The sequence below is a fragment of the Rhagoletis zephyria genome, unplaced genomic scaffold (assembly GCF_001687245.7).
Source record: "Rhagoletis zephyria isolate East Lansing unplaced genomic scaffold, Rhagoletis_zephyria_1.1 Rzeph_scaffold_06545, whole genome shotgun sequence".
NCBI lineage: Eukaryota > Metazoa > Arthropoda > Insecta > Diptera > Tephritidae > Rhagoletis > Rhagoletis zephyria.
The window spans coordinates 6,917-14,192 of record NW_016163628.1 but is presented as its reverse complement, the minus strand read 5'-3'; the positions used below and the strand labels follow the sequence as shown (position 1 = coordinate 14,192).

The following is a 7,276-nucleotide window of genomic DNA, read 5'->3' as shown; positions in this document are numbered from 1 at the left end:
GAGATAGAAACATCGAGAGGAGATTTTCCAGGTTTAAAGATGGGGATTATCATGCTGGTCTTCCAAGCTTGGGGATAATTGCCGGTAGTGAAACTATTATTATAGAGTTTAAGGAGACGGGGAGTAAAGGATGAGGAATGCTCTTGATCATAGGGTATGAAATTCTGCCACTTCCGGGCGTTTTTCCTTTTACTTTAGAAAGAGAGGATACTAACTCAAACTGAGTTATTTCCATCTCTAGGTATTTGGCGGAGGGTGAGGGATCGTTAGGGGGCGATATATAATTAAGAACTTGCTGTTTGCAGGATATAAATTCAGAGGAAAAATTACTATCAGAAGAGGAGGACGAGAAATACTTGGCAAATTCCTCAGCTATATCCTGAGGACATAGAAGAGTGCCACGTAGAGAATTTAATGCGGAAATAGGAGTATTCAAAGCCATTCCAGTTAATCTTTTGATTTCACCCCAAATTCTTTTTGTACTAGAGCTAGAGGTGATGTTGCTGGTGAACTTCACAAAGCAGGCAACTTTGGCAATTTTGGCTTTACGTCGAAAGGTAGCGTTACTTCTTTTGTAAATAATAAGGTTTTCGGCTAACCTTGAGCGCTTATACTCATGCCAAGCATTTTGTTTGGTTTGCCTCAATGATGCAAGTTCAGCATTCCACCATAGTGGAGTCGACTTAAAGGTTTTGCCGCTTGTTTGCGGGATGGATAAGTTAGCCGCACTTCGAATAATTTTTGGCATCCTAGTTGTTTCTTAATTTAAGTTATTGGAGACTGGGAAGGACTCACAACCTTGCAAGCAGGCGGTTTGGAATCTAAACCAATCAGCTAAATCAGTATTTTACTTTAATTTTGGTCTGAATATGATGGGTGAGCGGTTTAAAAGGAGTTTGGTGAGGACAGGGAAGTGGTCACTTCCATGGAGGTCGTCTATTACATGCCACGTGCATTTGGTAGATATTGAAATCGAACACAGAGTGATGTCAATATGGGTGAAGCTATTGTGTGTAGAGAAGTGGGTAGGAGACCCATCGTTAAGCACATAAGCATTGGAGGCAGGAATAGAGTCCTCAATTGTTTTCCCTCTGGCATTGGCCAGACTTGAACCCCAGAGAGGGCTCCACGCATTGAAGTCTCCTCCTAAAATAAAAGGGTTGTGATCTGTTGGAAAAATATTATTAAAGTCCGCGGAAGTGAACGTTTGGTGGGGAGGGGAGTAGGCGCAAACTACGTTTATTTTATTTCTTGATTGTATTTCTAATACTAAGCTAGAGATGCAGGATTGAAGGGGGAAACATTTGTGCGGGAAATTTTTTTTTACTAAAATAGCAATTCCTTGCTTGCTTGAAGTGATGTGGGGTAAATTATAAAAGTATCCTTTATATGCATGTGGTTTATTAGCAATGACATTATTAGGGAGGTGCTTTTCATTTATTTAAAAGTATTACTGAGGGGTTGTACCCTTTAATTAGTATTTGAAGGTCTATATAATTGTTATAATATCCGTTTATGTTCCACTGTAGAAGAACAAACATATGTACATATATACGTANGGAATAGAGTCCTCAATTGTTTTCCCTCTGGCATTGGCCAGACTTGAACCCCAGAGAGGGCTCCACGCATTGAAGTCTCCTCCTAAAATAAAAGGGTTGTGATCTGTTGGAAAAATATTATTAAAGTCCGCGGAAGTGAACGTTTGGTGGGGAGGGGAGTAGGCGCAAACTACGTTTATTTTATTTCTTGATTGTATTTCTAATACTAAGCTAGAGATGCAGGATTGAAGGGGGAAACATTTGTGCGGGAAATTTTTTTTTACTAAAATAGCAATTCCTTGCTTGCTTGAAGTGATGTGGGGTAAATTATAAAAGTATCCTTTATATGCATGTGGTTTATTAGCAATGACATTATTAGGGAGGTGCTTTTCATTTATTTAAAAGTATTACTGAGGGGTTGTACCCTTTAATTAGTATTTGAAGGTCTATATAATTGTTATAATATCCGTTTATGTTCCACTGTAGAAGAACAAACATATGTACATATATACGTAGAACGAGAATTGGGACCTTTTTGTTGCTTATACGGGATCAAAACAATTAAGATTTAGCTATGCTCATAGTTGTAGATTGCGCTGGTGGCGGAGGGAAGGACAGGGCGCTCTCTTCAGCAGACCCATTGATACGCGAATGGACGGATGAAGGAATAGAAGAAATATATCGTCGCTCCCAACGAAGAGTAGCACATCTCAAATTACCGAGGAAGACTAGCACGTTTCACTATTCGCGTCGAAGACTAGCATATTTCATTATTCGCGTCGAAAAGTAGCACATTTCAGATTCTCGCGTGGAAGAGTAGCACATTTCACTATTCGCGTGGAAGACTAGCACATTTCAGATTTTTGCGTGGAAGACTAGCACATTTCAGATTTTTGCGTGGAAGAGTAGCACATTTCACTATTTGCGTGTAAGACTAGCACACTTCAGATTTTTGCGTGGAAGAGTAGCACATTTCAGATTCTCGCGTAGAATAGTAGCGAATTCATGCAAAGTGCTACCAGCAGCCGTACAAAAACCGAACAAACATGTACATATGTTATAATTATTTCTCCTCGACTAAGCTGAAAGTTTAATGTTGTGTATGGAGCTTTTCGATCTTTTATTACAAATAGAATAAATGTACATATATTTTCCTCCTACTTGTTTTGGCACATATTCGCGTCTTCCTCAGGGAATCTATTTATAAATACGAGAAACATATATGCACATTAGGGTGGTCCAAAAATGCATGTGAAAAGGTAAAGTCGGAATTTTTATGCTCTCACCACATAGGATTGTTCTATACTGACAAAAATATACCCCTATTTTTTATTTTGAAATCAAAAAATATTTAGAAGTCGCTCAAAGCGCCCAAAGTTTTCCATGTATTTTATATGTGGAAAAAAACTTTTCGCAGAAATGGTATAGAATTCAAAAAAACTAATATTTTTCTATCGGAAAACTCTTTTCATCTACAGAAGATTCCAAATTGTTTATTTAACCATTTTTTCATCGCAACTATAATTTATGGGTCCGCCAAAAAACCACAAAAACCCCGAAAAATGCAATGGGGCGACAAATAAAAAATCGTTGGTTGTTAAATAACTAATTGGGTATTATTATTGTAAGTCTCCTGAAGAGAACCAGAGTTGTCCGATCGAAAAATATTAATTTTCAAGAATTCTATACCATTTATACAAAAAGTTGTTTTTTCCCATACTTATAAAAATGCATGGAAAACTTTGAGCACTTTGAGCGACTTCTAAATATTTTTTGATTTTAAAATAAAAAATAGGGGTATGCTATTTTTGTATATAGAACAATCCTAGGGGGTGAGAGCATTACAATTCCGACTTTAATGTTTTGGACCACCCTAATGTACATGTAGTCATACCAAGAGCACCTCATTTCAAAGTGATATTGTTTTCTACTTTTGCTTATTTATGTATTTTTAAGAATTTTAATTAAAATAAAGTTCATTCTCTGAAAAAATCCATATAAACCCATATTTAAAGCTTTGTAGGAAACTAAAAAAGATCTAAAAACGTTCATCCAAATTTCAAAATTATTTTCTCTGAATTTTTTGAGTATATAGATTTAAAGCCCTTTCAATTTTATTGCAATAATGTGCAAGTTTCAAGTGGCTAAAAATTTCCGTTGTTGCGGTTTTCTTCCATATAAAAATCAAAGGTAATTTTAAGGCTCTTGAAACTTGCACATTATCAAACTACAATTGAATCGGCTATAAAGCTTCATACTCAAAAAAATTTTAACACTTCTGAGTAAATAAGTTTGAAATTTGAATGAAGATTAGTTGATTTTTTTTAGATTTATATAAAGTTTTAAGCGTGGGTTTAAATGTTTTTTTTTTTAATTTTAATTGAAATTGAACATACTGAAAACAAATTTTCAATGGTTAACCATAAAACAATATGAATTGCACAAAGCTTAAAGGGGAAAAATGCCTTTACAAAAAAACAAAAGTGGATGATCTCCAGCAAATGATGACTAAACGCTTTATACCGCCTGAATTTCATGAATTTTATAATACAATTATAGAAATATAAGCACTTAATTTCCAATATAAATCATGCCTTTATGATTTATTTTAAACCTTAAAAGTGCTACTCTTCCACGCACAAATCTGAAATGTGCTAGTCTTCCACGCAAAAACTTGAAATGTGCTACTCTTCCACGCAAAAATCTGAAATGTGCTAGTCTTCCACGCGAATAGTGAAATGTGCTAATCTTCCACGCAAAAACCTGAAATGTGCTAGTCTTTCACGCAAAACCCTAAAATGTGCTACTCTTCCACGCAAAAATCTGAAATGTGCTAGTCTTCCACGCGAATAGTGAAATGTGCTAATCTTCCACGCAAAAACCTGAAATGTGCTAGTCTTTCACGCAAAACCCTAAAATGTGCTACTCTTCCACGCAAAAATCTGAAATGTGCTAGTCTTCCACGCGAATAGTGAAATGTGCTAATCTTCCACGCAAAAACCTGAAATGTGCTAGTCTTTCACGCAAAACCCTAAAATGTGCTACTCTTCCACGCAAAAATCTGAAATGTGCTAGTCTTCCACGCGAATAGTGAAATGTGCTACTCTTCGTAGGGACCGACGATATGATGACGTGCAATAACGGGAGAGTATAGTTGCGATCCCGTACGAGTCCGGACTAGTCAGAAATAGTCAGAATCAGTCAGATTTTACTGGAAATCGAGCCCGTACTCGGTTCTCTGACTATTGAGAGGACAAAAAAGAGAGTAAGTACGGTTCTCTCTCTGTCAGAAGTTACCAGTTTTAGTCCGAGAATTTTTTGCTGGTAAATTCTGGTAAATGTGTCAAACGATCAGCTGTAGTGTGTTTGGCAACCAAATTGTAAACAAAAGAAAAGTAAACTCTGCTAACTCATGTTGAAAAGTATTTGATTACTTGTTTAAGTGGATTCTAATGAATTTGAGGGTATTTTTGGTTATTTACATGTGTGAGCTGAGTGTGTTTACATACAAACCAAGCAAAAATTTACAACCAAAATTTGGAGGTTATGTTTAAGTTGACAGAAGTTACAATTTTTTACTAGAAAGCGATCCCGTACTTTTCAATGTTACTCTCTCGCTCTGAGCGAATTTTTATTTTTTGACAGTTTTACTAGTCCGAGTCCGAGGAATACGGGATTGCACCTTATATCATTCAAGTTTTGAGAGTCAGAGAGAAAAATATTTTGATTTTTTGCTGTGAGTGGAGTTTCAATGTTTGAATTGTATGTTTGGGATGTATTCATGTTCAAAAGTTGTGAATGAGGGGAAGAGTTATAAGAGTTAGTGGGATAAGTATAATTGCTAGTGGAAGTGGTAGTTTTCTCGGGGAGACTATTAGTTACAGTTGAAATGTTAATATTGCTGTGAGTTTGTGGATTGGGAAGAATGGATGGAGAAGTGGTTTTGCTAGATTTGACAGGTGTGGATGGAGATTTTTCGCTGTTGGTAAGATTTGGAGATTTAAGAATATTTGCAAACGAGTAGAGGTTAGGAGGAGCGGGAATTTGTAGTCAGAATATTTCGAGCGTGGTATAAAATCAAATTTTTTTCGACAAAGGTACTGATAGTTGCTCTTACTTAATTGGAGTCTTCTAAATTCAAAGCCGTCCTCAGTTTTGCACGATTGGCTCCACTTGTCGAGATAGCGGTACTTGAATCTTTGCTTAAATTTTACGTATTTTATAAAAAAAAAACTTCCTTAGCTTTGAAGATATTTTACAAAAATTTTTGGCACGATTGTACTTTAATATTACCTTCACATCTCTTACGTTATTTAATTTAAACTATTTTGATGTATTTGCATAACTGGAACCAAATGAAGTAAAAACAATTAAGAAAGTCAAAGTTCAGCCGGAGCCGAACATTAAATACCCAGCGCAAGTATTAAATCTGTGTTCGTATGGAAAAGTAGCTTATGTCGAAAGGCCGGCTTTAGTATAATGCGGCATTTCCTTTATTCTTTAAACGACAAGGAATTTTAGGATGAGACTTAACAAGAATATTGACTTGCTAGTATCGGAACTATTTCTTGCACGTTTATTTGCCAAAAGTTGTTCAACGGCTCAGCGCCGGTGAGTCATTCGCAATCGTATGCTGCGAATGCCGATTTATACTAAAGCCAGCCTTTCGACATAAGCTACTTTTCCATAAGAACACAGAAATATATCGTCGTTTAAAGTGCAAAACCGCGTATCAACGAAATGCAAAACCGCGTATCATCAAAATGCAAAATCGCGTATGTGAAGTTTTAGAAATTATTTTCTAGAGCGTAAAAACACTCATCTTTCAAAATGGTTCTCTTTTTTATAAAGCAATCGTATTTCTGGCTAGTATATTTCAGGACGAATGGATAAGGATTGAGCCAAGAGCTTGTGTGAGCAAATCCAATTTTTGGCAGCCAAAGTCAGTTACGCGGTTTTGCAGAATGACGATACACGGTTTTTTACTTTAAACAACGATATGTTTTTCACCTTTACGAAACCTACCGCTACATGGTAAACCGGGGGTGTATCAATTTTGGGTAAAATAGCATCCTTAAATTTCGAAATATTGAAGTTTCAAGCATTTCTGAAATTTACCGTTAAATTAAAAGTTGCCGTAATTTTAGTCCGATTTCACCAGTTTTCAAGGTTTTTGCTTCTATGTGGCAAGCACAATAACCATACCGAGTTTGGTCCAAATTGGTGGGCGGTGCCACGCCCATTTTCCAAAATTTTATCATACACGTATTTCTTGGCAAAGAATTGTTGCAAGCATCAATTTTGAATAAATTAGCATTAATATTTACTGATTTATCGAAGATTTTGAATTTCCCTAAATTACCCTTATATGGGATGCGGGCGTGGTCATTGTCCGATTTTAAAAAAATGTCGGCCATTTCGTACGCTGTCCCAAGACCAAAAAGTGTACCAAGTTTGGAAGAAATTGGTGCAGCGGTTACCAAGATATACACATGTAACCATAAGTGGGCGTGGCTACGCCCATTTTCCAAAAATTTATAATATTNCGCGTATCATCAAAATGCAAAATCGCGTATGTGAAGTTTTAGAAATTATTTTCTAGAGCGTAAAAACACTCATCTTTCAAAATGGTTCTCTTTTTTATAAAGCAATCGTATTTCTGGCTAGTATATTTCAGGACGAATGGATAAGGATTGAGCCAAGAGCTTGTGTGAGCAAATCCAATTTTTGGCAGCCAA

At 36.2% G+C, this 7,276-nt stretch overlaps 1 pseudogene; it reads right to left on the bottom strand.

Moving 5' to 3' along the window:
- Positions 1-215: 215 nt before the first annotated feature.
- On the bottom strand, positions 216-956 carry LOC108373283 (uncharacterized; annotated as a pseudogene).
- Between the last annotated feature and the right edge of the window lie 6,320 nt (positions 957-7,276).